The following is a 17,596-nucleotide window of genomic DNA, read 5'->3' on the forward strand; positions in this document are numbered from 1 at the left end:
GAAGATGAAATTAGGAAGAAAGAGCAAGAGTTAACTTTAAAACGAGGAGATAAAAAGATTAAAGAAGCAAGTACCTTATTAAAAGACCAATTTAATATGCTGATCTCAGACCAGGTAGCTACCAGTCTGTTATATGCAAAACATAACGTGTTCTGCAATGCAAATAAATCTGGTAGATGGTTAGCATATCTGATTAGGAAAAAACAAAAATCTCGTAACGTAACCAAATTACACTACAGAGGGAAAGAAGTGTATCAACAGGATGAGATTCAAAAGGTCTTTTGTGAATTCTTTATAGCATTATACAAGGGTGATAAAATTAAAGGTCTAGATATAGAAAGATACTTGGATAAAGAAAAAATACCCATAGTTAAAGAAGAGCAGAGGGAAAGATTGAATCAACCAATAACTTCGGGGGAAATCCTACAGGTAATCAAGCAGTTAAAGGCAGGGAAGGCACCGGGTACAGATGGCTTGACAGCGGCTTATTATAAAAATCTACAATTAGAAATGGTAGAACCTCTTAAGGAATTATTTAATAAGATTCAAACGGAAGGCAAGGTACCCCCATCTTGGAAGACAGCTTTTATATCCCAGATACCCAAAGAAGACCAAGATATTACTCAACCAAAAAATTATAGACCCATATCACTACAATGTAGATTATAAAATCTTTACCAAAATACTAGCAAACAGGTTAATGTTGGTTATTCAACAATTGATCCATAATGATCAAACAGGTTTTATTCAAGGGAGACAAATGAGAAATAATGTAAGATTAATTGTTAATGCACTAGAATATTTGGGAAAGAATAACCAAATTCCTGCTGCGCTCATATTTCCAGATGCTGAGAAAGTCTTTGATTGAGTTAACTGGCAATTCTTCTTGAAAACATTGCAAAAAATGCAAATAGGAGAACATTTTTACCATCAATCAAAGCAATATATCAACAACAAACAGCTCAAATTATAGTTAATGGAAGTTTAACAGATTCTTTTCAAATTGAAAAAGGTACAAGACAGGGTTGTCCCTTGTCCCCATTATTGTTTATCATAACTTTGGAAATATTGCTGAATAAAATACGGGGCTTGGAGGGCTTACAGAGAATCAAGATTAGGCAGCAAGAATATAGAGTACGTGTTTTTGCGGATGATTTGGTTATAATATTAACCCAACCGCAGGAATCTAGTAAGGTCTTAATGAATATGATTAATCAATATGGTCAAGTGTCAGGATTCAAAATAAATTTAGGGAAAACAAAGATATTAGCTGCAAATATGAATACTAAACAAAAGGAAGAACTAGAAAGAATGATAGGATGTGAAATAGTTAAAAAGGTCAAATATTTAGGAGTTCATATTTCGAGCTCAAACGGGAAGCTATATAAGTATAATTATGCACCACTTTGGCATAGTATACAGACAGAGATGAAAAAATGGGAGAAGTTACAGTTATCCTTGTTGGGAAGAATAGCAGCAGTGAAAATGAACATTTTACCTAAATTTTTATTTCTTTTCCAAATGCTACCAATACTTTAAAAAGATGTAAACCTGTTAGAATGGCAGAAGGGTATTAATAAATTTGTATGGGCAGGGGAAAAGCCGAGAGTAAAACTAAAAATAATGCAAGATGTGCGTGAGAGGGGAGGTTTGAAATTACCCAATTTAAAATTATACTATGATGCAGTATTTTTATCTGTAATTAGTGATTGGATTAATTTAACAAATGATATAATACTTAATATCGAGGGGCATGATCTGGTATATGGTTGGCATGCTTACCTGCTATATAACAAAAAACTGGACAAGATTTTTAAAAGTCATATTTTAAGGAATGCTCTACTGTGGGTCTGGAAAAAATATCAACATAAATTAAATGACAAGATACCCATGTGGGCAATTCCTAGACATGCAATAGAAAATATGAACATAGTACAAAAACAGGATATAATTACTTACAGACAGCTTCTTACCCTAGAAAGGGGTGTATTACAACTAAAATCCTTGGATGAATTAAAAGAGGAAAAGGTAATCCAAACAAGGTTCCAGTATGGGCAGCTACATGCCAGGTGGAAAACAGATCAAAAAATTGGTTTTATGCAAGTCGAGGATAATTTACTTAAACAAATAAGAGATCAAAGTTTAATGCATATAAAGAGATTATATAATGTATTAATACAGATGGACTCTGAAACAGAATTAGTTAAAGACTGTATGATAAAGTGGGCTCAAAATATTGAAGAACCAATAATGCTGGATACATGGGAAAGGATTTGGGTAAGAAATGTAAAATTTACACAAGCCCAAAACTTGAGAGAAATTTTTTACAAAATGTTTTATAGATGGCATTTAGATCCTAAAAAGTTGGCTTCTATGTATCCGAACTTACAACCCAAATGCTGGAGATGTGATTCTCTGGACCCTACATATTTTCATATATGGTGGACTTGCAAAAAAGTTAAGGCATTCTGGATAAAAATATGGTGGATTATGCAAAATGTTCTTTAAAAAAGGATAAAGTTTATCCCTCAGTTATTTCTGTTAGGTATAATTACTGATTGTACAGCAGTAGAGATTAATTTGATTTTGCATTTAATAACTGCAGCTAGATTGTTGGTGGCGCAATACTGGAAGAAGGAAGACTTGCCTACTATTCAAGAATGGACATTGAAAGTCACAAATTTAGCCGAGATGGCTAAAATATCTACATATCTTAAGGACTACTCAAATGAGAGATATAAACGAGACTGGAAAAAATGGATTGATTATACTCAAAATAAATATGGGACTAAGAAATTCCAGATAGCTTATGATTAAGATCAGGAATGATATAAATTGTTTAAAGTTAGCCTAGCAAGGAGGAGCTAAGTTCAATTTAAAGATGTTGTCAATTTCCTACTCTTTTTTCAAATATATTTTATACTGTTTTTGTTAAAGATTTATACTGTGTATGGGTTCTGGGAAGTCAGGGGAGGGAAGGTTGGGGGGGCTGGGGGGGAGGGGGAGGGGGGAAGTATATTAGGCTTGACGAGGGGTGTTAGATTTTAAAGTAATATGATTGCACATGTATACTGTCTTCTCTTATTTTTTCTTTAAAACTAAGATATGTTAAGTATATGGATATGGAAGTATAAATACCATCAACACAGAATGGAGTTTGCCCAGAAGCTGAAATACACCAGGTGAATGAGAGGAAGAGTGGGAAGCAGAGGACAGAAGAAAGATAAGAGAGGGATAGGAGAGAGGGTAAGGGGGGAAGATAAGGAGAATAAGGAGGAGTGGAAAGAGGAGAGAGGAGAAGGAGAAAGGAAGGGGAAGTAGAATAGAAAAGGATGATGCAGGGAAGAAAGGAGGTAAGGAGGGGGGAGGAGAGAAGCAGAAGAAAGTGGTGTATGGAGAGCAGAAGAGCCAATAATTGGTTTCTATATTTTAGGGGTTTTTTTCCGGGAGTTGATGGCAAGATCAACTGATGTAATTATTAATTAATACAATATGATATTGGCTATGTAATAGTATACATGTGATTATATGTTATGAAAATGGAAAATAAAAAAAAGTATTTCATAGAGTGTGGGCTTTTCCAAAATGCTTCTATCATTCCTTTAAAATGATAGAAAATAAAGATGTGAATTTTGCTGCCTTCACTAGCCATCCTTGTCAAGGGACATTAACTAAATTAGGATACAACTGATTCTCAATGGTTTCATCATGACTGCTAATCAGCTATGCAGAAGCAAATTCATCAGCAAAGGTTTTTGTTAACATAATTAACTGATTTTTCAAGAACTATAATGAACAACCTATATCAGGGGTGTCAAATTCGATTTCATTGAGGGCTGCATCAGGGTTGTGTTTGACTTTGAGGGGCTAGAATGGGCATGGCCAGGGTAGGCATAGACAGCTCTTCGTCACTCATGCCAGGGGTGCCTATGGTGGTCTAAGTGCTCTTCCAGGAAAATGGGCTCCATTTCAGGTGCAACCCTCCCAAGCTCCATTTTCAATGGCAAAGGCATTGTGGGGCGGTCCTTCCCTGTTTCCAGGATGGCCCTTTGGGCCAGATCTAAGCACTGTCCAGGCTGGATCTGGCCCCCAGGCCTTGAGTTTGACACCCCTGAACTAGATGATATTCTAGTCCTATCCCCCTCCTATCCTTCAGTATACCTCATGTATTGGTGTCGGGTGGCTCCTTCATGGCAGGAAACAAAATAGTTTGTGCCACAATTAGCTGCATGTGGGGAAATCCTATATAAGGTTGCAAATGTCCTATAAGAAGTTCATTAAATATTAATGGAATGTTGTCTATGTTATTTACATGAAATTATTTTGTGTCTCACTGCTGTGATAATTAATTGTGGTTTAAGACATTCCAAATGACTGTAATATTGAAGCAAATTTTAAAGTAACCAATAACAGTTATTGGCTGGGACGTGATTTACCCTAAAGCAACCACCAGCCAAAATGTTTCCATTGTTAGCTTATAGTTTGTTCCGTTTAACTAAATATTGTTTTGTGGAATTGGAATAAAAGTCCTTTTCTGATATACTTTTTTTTGTATACTCTTTGTTTGATTCAACATTAAATTATCCCAGAAAAGCCACCACAGAGAAAGATATTTAGATGGAAGCTAAATAAACCAAGACATTTGGGAATAAAGAAAATCCCTTAATATAACTCTTGCAATACAAAGTTGATTCAAATATGAGAGTGAAAAATATTTTAAAAATGCAAAAATGAAGGTAGTACAAATAAAATTCCCATTTTAGGAAAGATGTTGTAAAATAAGTTTTATTCTGATTTGTATCAAGACTTTTTTTCTCATTTCAGAAGACTCTTTTCTACATGAAAGCATGTAGTTTTTAACAATAACATCTTGTGCTGAGGAACAATGTTTTTAATAATTTCTGCAGAAAAATTAAATCCATACATCTAGTGCAATTTGAAAAGATATTTGTAATCCTAACTATACTAAAAATAGCATTGTATTTACCCTTGTATTCCATACACTCATCCTTTGTGTAATTATGAAGAAAACAGCTAGATACAAATTGAGGGGGGAAAATGTAATAACTGGTTTGTTGTCAGTGATTTACACAAAGGCTAACATGACAGCCAAATAGCAGAAAGCCTGTAATTATGATGCCCCAAATCAAACTTCTGTTGAAGACTTTTTTTCCACTGAATTTCATATAACTATTTAAAGAAAGCAACCCTTTAAAAAGAAAACACAACTCATTTTATAACAGAATAAGCAGCTTTTCTAAACACCTGTATAGGCAGCCTATGGCTTGCATCTGGCATCTCTCCAGTGTCCCAATTTGCAGATATCTGCCATCAGCTGGGAATTAAAAGTAAGGTGACTGTTGCAGTGGTGCTAGTAAAAAAACCTATATCCAGTACTGTGTGGATACATAAATTCTTACCCCACAGTGATCCCCCTGGGGCCACGCTCTCTCACTGTTTCTCTTGCCTCAAAACATTGTTATTTAAGTCTTTTCAGCTAGTAAGCCTTGAATACATCCACACACCAATACATAACCACAGGCACACACACACACCAGGTTTAAGCATTTACTTCATGAGAAAGATGACCAAGAGAGTTTCTACATAAAGACAAGGTTGACAGAGTTTTATCAGTTCTCTTAAATTAGTTTGCACTATTCCACATTTGGAGATTTTCAGAACAGGAGAGGAAAGGGTTAAGGGTGAATTACAAGGCTACCATCTAAACATGTAGAACTGGGTTACCAGATACTCTCAGATCACAGTGATGTCCTGGAATAAAATTGTATCTTGTATAATTCTGTATTGCTTCATAAAAGTAGTTCTCTGCTGTAGCCTAGCTTGGCCCCACCTGAACAGAACATTTGAAGGGAATTTGTGAAATGAAACAACAGTTGTTTTGTCTTGTGCACATAATCCTTCTTTGTCTTTATACCAAAATATGCTATTCCAAATAATCCTTCTTCTATATCCCTTATCATTCTAATAATGCAGTTCTCTATGAATCCTTTCTTTGGAAGTTAGATTCCATGAATCAATAATTCTGATTTCATGAATATGTATTAAATTGCTTTAGTATTGTAGAAACAGTGTAATTTTCTTTTTTTCTTATAGCTATATTTATTAGGCTATGTTTTAAATAAATTTACATATCTATTCCTTCCATTTCATCCCTTTACTAATATGGATTTATCAATAATATACTTGCAATTGTTGAATCTCTCTCTTGCTACAACTATTTTTTTTCATTAAGTCACAATGGGGTTTTTTTTTGTGCATGTCAATAAAGTGTTCCCTACAAACAATTGCTTAATGTATGGTTTGGAGTGATAAATGGCATGCTGGTTCCAATCTATTCCAAATCTAGAACTGGCAACAAAAATTATTTAAGAGATGTTAGTACAGAGTAGAGTATATAATATCATTTATGCATAGTGAGTTAGTCCCACAATATTGAATTTAATACATAGATCAGTTTATAATTAAAACCAAGTAACTCTAACAAATCTGCACTAATGGAAAGGATCACACTCTGATTCTCCTGAACTGTTTATAACATTGCTGACTTAAATATAAAATATAAAATGAATTACATGATTAAGAAAGTAAGCAATAATTTATTTATTGGTGTGCGGAGACAGATAGATATGATATTATAAATATGATACGTCTGTAAAGATGTTGGTAAATAAGAAATGCATTAATATAAGTTGGATTAGAAATAACATACAATAAATAAGGAAATAAATGTTGCATTCAATTTTCTCTTACTAATCCAATAAGTCCACAGCCACTTTCATTCATTATCTGTCACGTACTTATCTTGTCTGCATAGGGCAGAGATCAATCAGTGGAAGGGGCCCTGTGGCTAATCAGAACCGAAGTTACTAGAACAGAATAAAGCATGGAGGCTGCTGCTCTGAAAGGTTTAAAACAATCAACATTGTTTTACAGATTCATTTGCAAAGGGCTAGGATGATATCTTTTGTACTCTCAGGAGGAAACGACTGGCCTCTACTGGCAATGGGCCAAGAACATCTGCCATGGCAGAGTAGATCCACAGCTTTCAAACTGGGCTATCTAAGAAACAGGGATGGCTCCCTGCATTGTATCTAACAAATAAGCTTGCCTGGCATCTGAAAGATTCTATATCCTCCTCTTCTTGTCAGATACCTACATTTCTTTATTTGGCAAAATGCAACCTATATGTATTAAAGTAAAAATTATGATTCCCAGTTTGTTGATGAGATTAAATCTAGTTCTGTTTAAAGCTAAGAACAGTGTCCAAAGTCAAGAAAATAAATAATTATTAGGTATGGTTTGGTTTGTTAATTGGTTAAGACAATGAAAACCTGCTTTAAATTATGTTACGTCAATACCTAAACAGTAAAATTTCAAAATAAAACACAATATATATTTGAATGTTACTCCCTGCTGAAGTGTACAAGCTATTTTAAACAATATTATCCTCCAGGGCTCAAATATTGCTTTTCAATGTGCTAAATGATTTCACATTTTTTTAAAATCGCCATAATATTATGAAGAGGAATTGTTGCTACTTAAAAAACAAACAAAAAACAAAATTGAAGGAAAAGATAAACTAAGAAAACATACTGATAATTCCTTCCTTCCCATGTAAAGTTAAAATTTCAGATTTCATTTTTAAATTCTGATGTTCAGAGTTATATCAAAAATGCAAAGTTATCTAAACTTTGGCAAAAAAATATTTTATGCGCTGGTAAATAACTTCAAAAACTCCATATATCATGAAGATGAATATTTTCCCTTAGAAATAAAAAAACAAAAGGATTTTCTAAGGAAATAGAATGATATTCCCCTTCTTCACCACCCCCACTTTAGCAGTTAGCAATAGCAGTTAGACTTATATACCGCTTCATAGGGCTTTCAGCCCTCTCTAAGCGGTTTACAGAGTCAGCATATTGCCCCCAACAACAATCCGGGTCCTCATTTTACCCACCTCGGAAGGATGGAAGGCTGAGTCAACCCTGAGCCGGTGAGATTTGAACAGCGGAACTGCAGAACTGCAGCCAGCTGAAGTAGCCTGCGGTGCTGCATTTAACCACTGCGCCACCTCAGCTCTATAAAATAAAAGCCCATCACAATATCTATTTGTGAGTCTAAAAGGTTGGGCTAGGCAAAGCAAAAAGTTTTCCTTTCTATACTAAAACAATAGAGAAATTAAACTAGTTTTAAAAATTTATTTTTAATTTAAAACACAAAAGAGCTCCATGGGTTTGCCTGGGCAATGGTGATGTCAGTGGCTAATATTTTCAACTCAGAAACACCTTTAAAATCCTGCCTGCTACATGAATGGGGCAAAACAGATTTAGACCTGTGTTTCTCAGGCTGGCTGAGGAATTCTAAGACTTCAATCCCACACATCTTTAAATTGCTATGGTTGAGAAACACTAATTTATAAAGATAAAGGTTCCCCTCGCACATACGTTCCCAACTCTAGGGAGCGGTGCTCACCTCCATTTCAAAGCCGAGGAACCAGCATTGACCGAAGACATCTCTGTGGTCATGTGGCCGGCATGACTAAACACCGAAGGCGCACAGAACACAATTAATTACCTTACTTATTACCTCTGCAATTTGTAAGGAATAATGGTTTTTCCTCTGTTATTTTCCTGATCCATTTGTTTGTGTACATCTAAGCAATCCAAAGTGACAGGGTGACTAGCATTAGAAGAAAAATATGCTATTTTCAGATCAGATACCAGCTGTCAAGTTAGATAAAGAATATGGCATCAGAAATTTTACAGTTCAGCTGTATGTGCCTGAAACTCAATATTTTGTATGAAATCTTTGCTTGTATATGCTGCATATGGTGTCCTTGATAAATTCTTGCATAAAAGACTCATCAAACATGTTTCATTTGATGGTATGTTGATGCATTTAAACATGAAGATCTCATTTAGTCCCATTCTATTCACGTCTATGTCCCAAGGAAATCCAAACTGGAATGTAGCCTCACCTTCTCTATCTGATTTAGGTTTGCTTATTTATTGCTGTCTTTTCTTTCTGTTAACATGCCCACTTGCTAATACAACATTGTATTGAATGGATCGTACATGCATGTATATACTTCATGCCCTGCTTCCCTGCTCTCTCTGTACCTGCACACAAGCATTCATCCATGCACAGATCTCACACTCAATTTCCACAGCATCCTTGTGCTTGTACACACATGCACACATATGCACATGCACCTTCCTTTCCTTTCCAAGCTAACCTGTGATCCCACAAACTTCACATCCTTTTCCCACACCCTTGCAGTACTCATATAGATGTACACACTGAGGTTGACTCAGCCTTCCATCCTTCCGAGATGGGTAAAATGAAGAGGGGCAATATGCTGACTCTGTAAACCACTTAGAGCTGCAAATCACTGTAAAGCAGTATATAAGTCTAAGTGCTATTGCTATTTAGGCACTTTACAATTGGCTTCCAACAAACAGTTAATGGAGAAGCTAGCAGTAAAATTGCAAGTCATCATCATGTGATGTCACATGTAACCATTGTGGATGGAAGTTTATAATCATGTGATCTCTCAATTATGGTATCGCTTAATAACATAGTTGCCAGGCCCAATCATTAAGCATGCATTACACACATACTTTTAATGCATTTTGCCACAAAACCAAATAGTATGTTGTAGGGAAAATAAGAGGAGAAAGAGGTGTTGTATATGGTCATAGTCTTGAATTGTCGGTAAAAATGATAAAAATAGATACAAACAAACAAACAAATAAAATCTTATTTGCTTAGACATAAGATGCTGAGTAGATATTGTTCTTTTCTTTTTCAACAATTATCAAAAAAATCTTAATCATAATTTACTAAACTATGGTAATCTAGAACTCATGCAAAAGATTTATATTGTTGAACTAAGGTCACTTTACATATAGAAATATTACTTATTTTCTCATTTAAGAAACACTTTTCCCTCCAAGAATTACTTTTATATGATCACTGCAAAAAATACAAACTTTGTCTGAGATTTACAGTTTAAAGGATATATGGGGGGGGGGAGACAAGGAGAGAAAGGAAAGAAGGAAAAAGCAAGGTCAGACACAAATTCTTTTCATTAAATAGAAGTTACTAAATAGTGACAACAAGATTGTAATTCAAGGTAAAAAAATAGGAGCCTGACAGTTTGGCTAGAACTATCCATCTCATTTCTCTATGTTGCAGCCTCATAAAATGCTGCTGCAGAAAGGAACCAATTGCAGTTGCAGTCATTGATAAAATATATTTCATAGTAAAATAAGAAGTAGTTTTTTGTGAGTTGGTCAATGATATCTAAAGACCCAGGGGTCCAGAACGCTCTGTATGATTTGAATCCTGGACAAGAAGCAAATTAGTGGAATTATTATTTATCTACGCAATACCAGCTTTGGGAGAAAAGTGAACAAGACAAAAAACAAAACAGGAGCTAGACACAGTTCAAATGGAAACATGAACATAGACTTTCCTATTTTCTTTCATTCATAATACTAGAAATGATTTCATCTAATGAAGCAGCATGAACAGGGCAAATAACACATCATAATTTTTCACACTGCGTACCATTAAAATAATAGCTTTTGCTTTAAAATGATGTGATTTTGATTCCCAAATTAGATGAAATAATCCATAACTCAACATCATGATTGGATATAATACAGAACCAATGCTGAAGGTTCTGCATCTTCAACTCTCTACCATTAGAAGTTGCTAGTGCACATACATTCTTCTTGTACCGGCAAGGTATCTGATTGGCCAGCATGGAAACATAATGCTAGATTAAATTTGATTTTAATCAAAATGGAGAAAGCACAAAATATAAATATCTGTAAATAGAATTTGAATGACTATGCAAAGAAAGCAATGATAGTACCAATAATAATAGATACCTTTGTTGTAATTCCAGAATATCTGCAGCACCATTAGAACACCATAAGTATTTACAACATTACAACTAGTCAATTGCAAAAGGCAGTTTTACTTGGAACAACTTATATTCTGTAACAACACCTTTAATATTATTAAACACCATCTGCCTATGCCAGGTCATCGGAAAGGACTCAATGGGTGAGCAAAAATGGCAAATCCAGTCCAAATATCTGGTTGACTGTGCAGTCATCCATCATAATAATAGATCAGTCAATTGCAAAAGGCAGCTTTTAGAACAGCTTACACGTTGTGACAATATCTTTAACACCATCAAACAGCAACAGGTCCCTGGTACTTGATAGATAGATTAAAAATGCCAAATTCAGTCGCAAAATCTGACTGACTGTGCAACTGACAAAAATAATACAAAATCACCATCAGTCAGTTGAAAAAGCAGCTGTTTTATTTCAAAGTTGCTGACACAAACATACACAAGCTGAAATATTTACTACAGTTGCTGCAGAAAGTAATTCAAATGCCTAGTAGGGAGTGCTTGCTTGAATAATGTCAATGCAGTATAAGAAGCAATAGTGCACTCCAAATACATTACAAAAGTTACAGAAAGTTGAATCAGGTAGTCAGCCAGTGAAAGAGTCAAAGGGTCATGAAGAAGAAGCAGGAACAAGAGTCACAAATAGTTTTCTCCAACAAAAACTGCAAATCAGTTACTTACATCTGCCTGCTGACAGCTGGCTGTATCACTCGTGTCTCGCCCTTTGTCTAGTGAGGAGTTTCATTGAGGAGTGTTGCTCTGATCTTCCCTGTAGGTGTTTAAATCTGGGGCCGAGAGGTTGTGCCTTGTCTTCTGGCTGTTCCGGTTGCACATGAGAGACCTGGAAACAGTGTTGGGATTCAAAACTTTTTACTACTGGTTCTGTGACCATGGCTTGGTGGGCATGCCATGGCTTGGTGGGCATGACAGAGGAAGGATACTGCAAAATCCCTATTCCCTCCCCACCCCACTAACCTGCTTCCCAGTTCCGTTCTTCTGTTCAGGGCAACAAAAGAAGATCCGCTGGGAGGCCGCGCGGAGGGGGGCAGCCTATTTGCCAGTTTTCCAAACTACTCAAAATTTCTGCTACCAGTTCTCCAGAACCTATCAGAACTGGCTGAATACCACCTCTACCTGGAACAGATCACCCAATTTGAATCCTGACTTGCTGGGTCCTGGGCTGACAATTCTGAAATGCGGACTTCCCTGGAGCAACATCATCAGAATTGGATTGTGAGAGCTTATAATACTTTATATCCATTGATAATATTTTTAAAAGTATTAAACAACAACATCTGCCTCCTTGGGAAGAACTTAATTAGGTGTAAAATAAAAGCCAACTCCAATCTGCTCATTATATAACTAACCATAATAATTTACTGAGTTTATATGTGCCCCATCTTCCAGCCACTCTAGCCAGTATGCATCTAATACAATTTTATCATTTTTCAGACATTATGTAGGTGATGAATTTACTATTAAAATTATATTACTGCGTAAAATGTTAATTTTCAGACCTATGCCAACTAACCCTGATTAAATTCAAAGTTAAGAGTTGAGCCATGAAGTGGGTGTGATTCAAGCCTGGGTTTGATATTCAAAACGTCAAGAATCAAAGTTCAGTCTGAAGAATACATTCTTATTTATTTATTAATGTATTTGCCACCCATCTCATATCCAAATGACTCTGTATACTAAGGAAATGTCAAAATGCCTGCAGTGGTTTCATTTGTTTTGGTAAAATGAGATGAAAATCATGGAAATGGTCGACTCTTTAGGGTACATTAGGACTAAAGTCAAGAATTTCACCAGAGTAGTTTTTAAATAATTTCTCTTTAACTTCTTCGGATAATAGACTGGGCAAAAGAAAAAAAACAGCATTAATTTTTCTGGCAAGGAGTTTATATAACATATACAGAAAGTATTATAGTCCAAATTAAAAAAATAAAACTTTCCAAAGCTGTTTAAAAATGAAATTTTCTAGTTGTTTTGGGGTTGCCACAATAAAAAAGTCCTTTGAATTGCTCTTTTGTGGAAAATAATTTTTCAGGCTCTTGTCAGGACATTTTCTGGGTATTAGATCATAAGAATGGACATATTTATTTAACTTGGTCAGACTGGGAAGGAACCCATTATCACTAGCTTTGGTACAGTGCCAAACTGAACAGGACCAATTGCGAAAGCATATATTCTTCTGAAAAGTTAAATGACCAGTGACTCTCTCATCATGAAGGTGATGCAGTTTCACTGACTGATTGTGAGATGCTAGTTGAGGGACCAATTTAGCAAAAGGGTGGATGGGGTAGTGCTGGTGATGGCAGAATAATCCTCAATATGACAAAGAAATGCCGGTTGTTGAAGAACCTGCAGAGCTGTATTGTAGTATTATAGTATTGTAATTTTTTTTTTTTATTTCAACATAACTACAATTTACAAATATAAATTGTAACTGTTGGCAAACATCAAAATTTTGATTACGTGACCATGAGAATGCTGCAACGGTCGCTAAGTGTGAAAATGGTTGCTAAGTGTGAAAAATGGTCATCAGTCACTTTTTTCAATGCCATTGTAACTTTGGTCACTAAGCCCATTATACCACCTTTCTTGCCACAGTTCTTAAGTGAATAACTGCAGCTGATAAGTTAGTAACATAACATCTGGTTTCCCCATTTGACTTTGTCAAAAGGTCACAAAAAGCAATTACATGACCCCAGGACACTGAAACCATCATAAATACGAATCTGTTGCCAAACATCAAAATTTTGATCGCGTGACCATGAGAATGCTGCAACAGTCGCTAAGTGTGAAAATGGTCGCTAAGTGTGAAAAATGGTCATCAGTCACTTTTTTCAATGCCATTGTAACTTTGGTCACTAAACAGCCATGTTCCTGACTTAACAACCACCATGATTCACTTAACGTGGCAATAAAAGGTCGCAAAATGAGGCAAAAATCATTTAACAAACGTCTCCCTTAGCAACAGAAATTGGGGGATCAATCCTGGTCGTAAGTTGAGGATTACCGGTAGCCAATTGCAAAAGGCAACTTTACTTGGAACAGGTGAGATTGTGCCCGGATCCCTTTCATGCCAACATCCCATCCTGTCCATGGGGAGAACTCCACAGGCGGACAAAAGCCCCCAATCCCCTCTCAACCTCCAGCTGACTCTACCATCCGCCATAATCACACATGCCCCTCAAAGGCAAAACTCAGGGGGCTGAATTCTACAGGGGGAGGAGTAAAGGGGGGATTTGAGGGGCAGCCCAAAGCACCATCTGTCTAAATTTGCATCAGGCAGGCAGTAACATTTTCATAGACCATGATCAGAGGAGCAGCTGATCCTATGGAGAGACTCCTCCTGCATTCAGTCCCAGGCCTACAAGTGGAAGTACCCCTTCCTTCCTTCCTCGTTTCACCTTCCTTCCTTCCCTCCCTCCCTCTTTCTTCCTTCTAGCCTTCCTCCCTTTCCATTCTTTCTCCTTCCTTCCTTACTCTTGCCTATCTATCTTCTGTCTTTCTGCTCTTTAGATCTCTCTTCCTCCTTCCTTCCTCTTTCCATCCTTTCACCAAAAATCAGGATGTTTTATTAGCATCAGCATCATTCTGCTGAAAATGCCAGATTCTGTAGTACTTCTGGATGAAATTTAGAAAATTACAGAGACATGAGGAACCATTATATAATTTCACTTGGCAAAACTCTGATTAAAATAATAACAACAAAATGTAAGGTTTTTTAATTTTAAAACTCTAGCAAAACATAGATTTATTTCCAGTTTAGTTAATTAATGTCATTATAAAAAGGAATGCAATTGATTAAATAAAAATGACTTTTTCTTTTATTAAGAATACTTATTCTACATTAAACTAGAAAATATTTCATAGGCCCTTCAACAAGTTTGTTACAAGTTTTCAGGAATGCATGCATTCTTGAAACTGATACCATGTAATGTTAAAAAGCAGATGGCTAACTAAGTACACTAAAAACCATATTTAATTATTTGCTACTTGAGGCCAATAGCAATGATGAAGAAATTTCTGTCATCCTCAGTGACAATATTTTTAGGGCCAGAAAAAAACTGTATATTGGATCTGTTGAATGGAGAAAGGCCTGCTTTCCCCCCCCCCCCCAATGAGACGCCTTCCACGATAATAGGAGAGGAGAGCCAGCCTGAAGACAGCAATCACAAGGCAGAAAGTAGCTGAGAGAAGGGGTGCAGGGATTGGGAGAAGGCATGGGCTCCCAGCAGCGGCTGCTCGGATTTGCCATTTGAGAGGGAGAGAGGGAGGGAGGGAGGGGGAGAACGCGAGTGTGTGTATCCCTCCTTCCTTCAGCCCAACACTCTCGCTGGCATCCTGGCCAGACGAGAGGGACTGCAGAGGGTCTAGGGCAGTGAGTCATTCGATGGGAAACTTGCCTCTTGGAAGGAAGGACCCGGCTTGGCTCCCGCTTCGTCTCTCCTGCCTCTTCACTTCTCCGTTCGGTCGTTGGGCGGCAGATCGAAAGCCTTCATCATCCTTTAGAAGCGGGATGATGACACGGGCTGTCAGGCTGGTGCCGAACACGCCCACCCCGGGCAGCATGGTTGTTGCTGCTGCGGCTGCTTCTGCCAAGGTGGCGCAGTGGTTAAATGCAGCACTGCAGGCTACTGCTAGATCAGCAGGTCAGCGGTTCAAATCTCACCGGCTCAGGGTTGACTCAGCCTTCCATCCTTCCGAGGTGGGTAAAATGAGGACCCAGATTGTTGGGGGCAATATGCTGACTCTCTGTAAACCGCTTAGAGAGGCCTGAAAGGCCTATGAAGCGGTATATAAGTCCACTGCTATTGCTATTGCCTGCTTCCCTCCACCCTCACCTTTTTCCTCCCCTTCCTCCTCCTCCTCCTCGCTGCGATCTGGATGCCCGACGCGCCTTCCTTTCCTCCGCGTTCGGCCCTTTCGCATGGAGCCTCAAGATTACGAGCAATGCAAGGGTGCCCGGTCCCAACTGGGAACTGCTGCTGCTGCTGTCGCCGCAGGGACGCAGCGGCACCCGATCCCTGCAGCAGTGGCTGGCTCTGCTCCCAGCTGCGGGCCCCTGCCACGTCCAGCACGTCTTCATCAGCAAGCAGGTTGCCTGCCCAGCTTGCTGCCACTGCCCCTCCATAGCCAGGTCATCCCAAGTGGAGCTCCCCCCGCCTAGCTGCGTTGCGCACACGTGCGGGCATTCAAGGAATCCGGCGTTTTTTTTAAAAAAAAACGCCGGATTCCTTGAATGCCCACACGTGTGTGCCACGCAGCTAGGTGCGGGCAGCTCCGGGTCGTGCATGTTTGGGATGACCAGGCCATGGAGGGGCAGCGGCAGCGAGCCGGGCGGGCAACCCACTTGCTGTTGAAGACTCGCTGGACGCGGCAGGGCAGGGGCCCGCAGCCGGGAGCAGAGGCAGCCACTGCTGCAGGGATTGGGTGCTGCTGGGTCCCTGCAGCGGCAGCAGCAGCAGCAGTTCCCAGTTGGGACCATGCGCCCTTACTGTAGCAACCCTGCATTGCTCATAATCTTGCGGCTCTGTGCGAAAGGGCCGTATGCAGAGGAAAGGAAAGCACGTCGGGCATCCAGATCTCAGCAAGGAGGAGGAGGAAGGGGAGGAAAAAAGTGAGGGTGGAGGGAAAGCAGCCAGGCAGCCTCCATCGGGCGGTGAGGCGAGCTGCGTGCAAGGCCGCTCGGTAAGCCTGCCCCGTGACTCCTGCTAGTGCTCGGCAGCATGCAGCCACCATGCAGCCTCCAGCCCCGCAGGCTGCCCTCCCGGCGCACAGCCACTAGTCTATCTATAGACATGATAGACCTGGAAAAATGAGTGAAAATGTTTGCAAGAGGAAGCCACATGGTGGAGCCAAAAAAGGGGCGGGGCACCCTTTCTACAAACACCTCTTTTTAAAAACGCCTCGGGACACAGGAAAAATTATTAAAAAGAGTGACTATCCCACCGAAAGCGGGACGTCTGGTCACCTTATTATAGGACCTCAGGGGGCAGCTGATGGAAAAGGGACAACAAGAGTTTATTCTATATGGAAATGGCCTTTCCCAAACTTCACAAAACTCCAACATTTCTGTTTTTTTAAAATACCATAGCTGAACTGGAAGTAAATAAATTCAGAGATTAATTTTCCATTCATTACTGAAAAATAAGTCATGGGACTATAATTTTCTGATTTCTTAGACATCCTAATTAGATACTATGACATCAGTTATAGGAGCAATGGTGTCCTATAATGTCAGTGAGCCTTTCTTCTAGTTCTTGCTGATAATACAACTGTTGAAACCCAGTATTCCATTTCTACCACCAATTCCCCCTAAATTGCTTGCAGCTTCTTATCTGGCTCTATTTTTAAGCATTTTTAATAATTTGAAACATGAGAAAGGATTCTAAAAAGATGAGGTACAAAAGGTAATAAAGAAAAACTAGTTCTCTTTCACTTTCATTAGACCCATTAAAATAAAAAATCTTTTACCTGAAACTATTCAGTGCAACTGAAAAACTGAGAATGTTGGAGAAAACAACAATAGCATCTTGAGGATAATTATTACTCTTCCATTGCATGAAATCTTTTTACTATATTAGTTTATAATTTTATGATACTTAGCAGATAATTGGGTTTATCAAATGAAAC

This window comes from Thamnophis sirtalis, unplaced genomic scaffold (assembly GCF_051295495.1).
Source record: "Thamnophis sirtalis isolate CommonGarterSnake01/CBP01778 unplaced genomic scaffold, rThaSir2_p1.2 scaffold_2, whole genome shotgun sequence".
Lineage (NCBI taxonomy): Eukaryota > Metazoa > Chordata > Lepidosauria > Squamata > Natricidae > Thamnophis > Thamnophis sirtalis.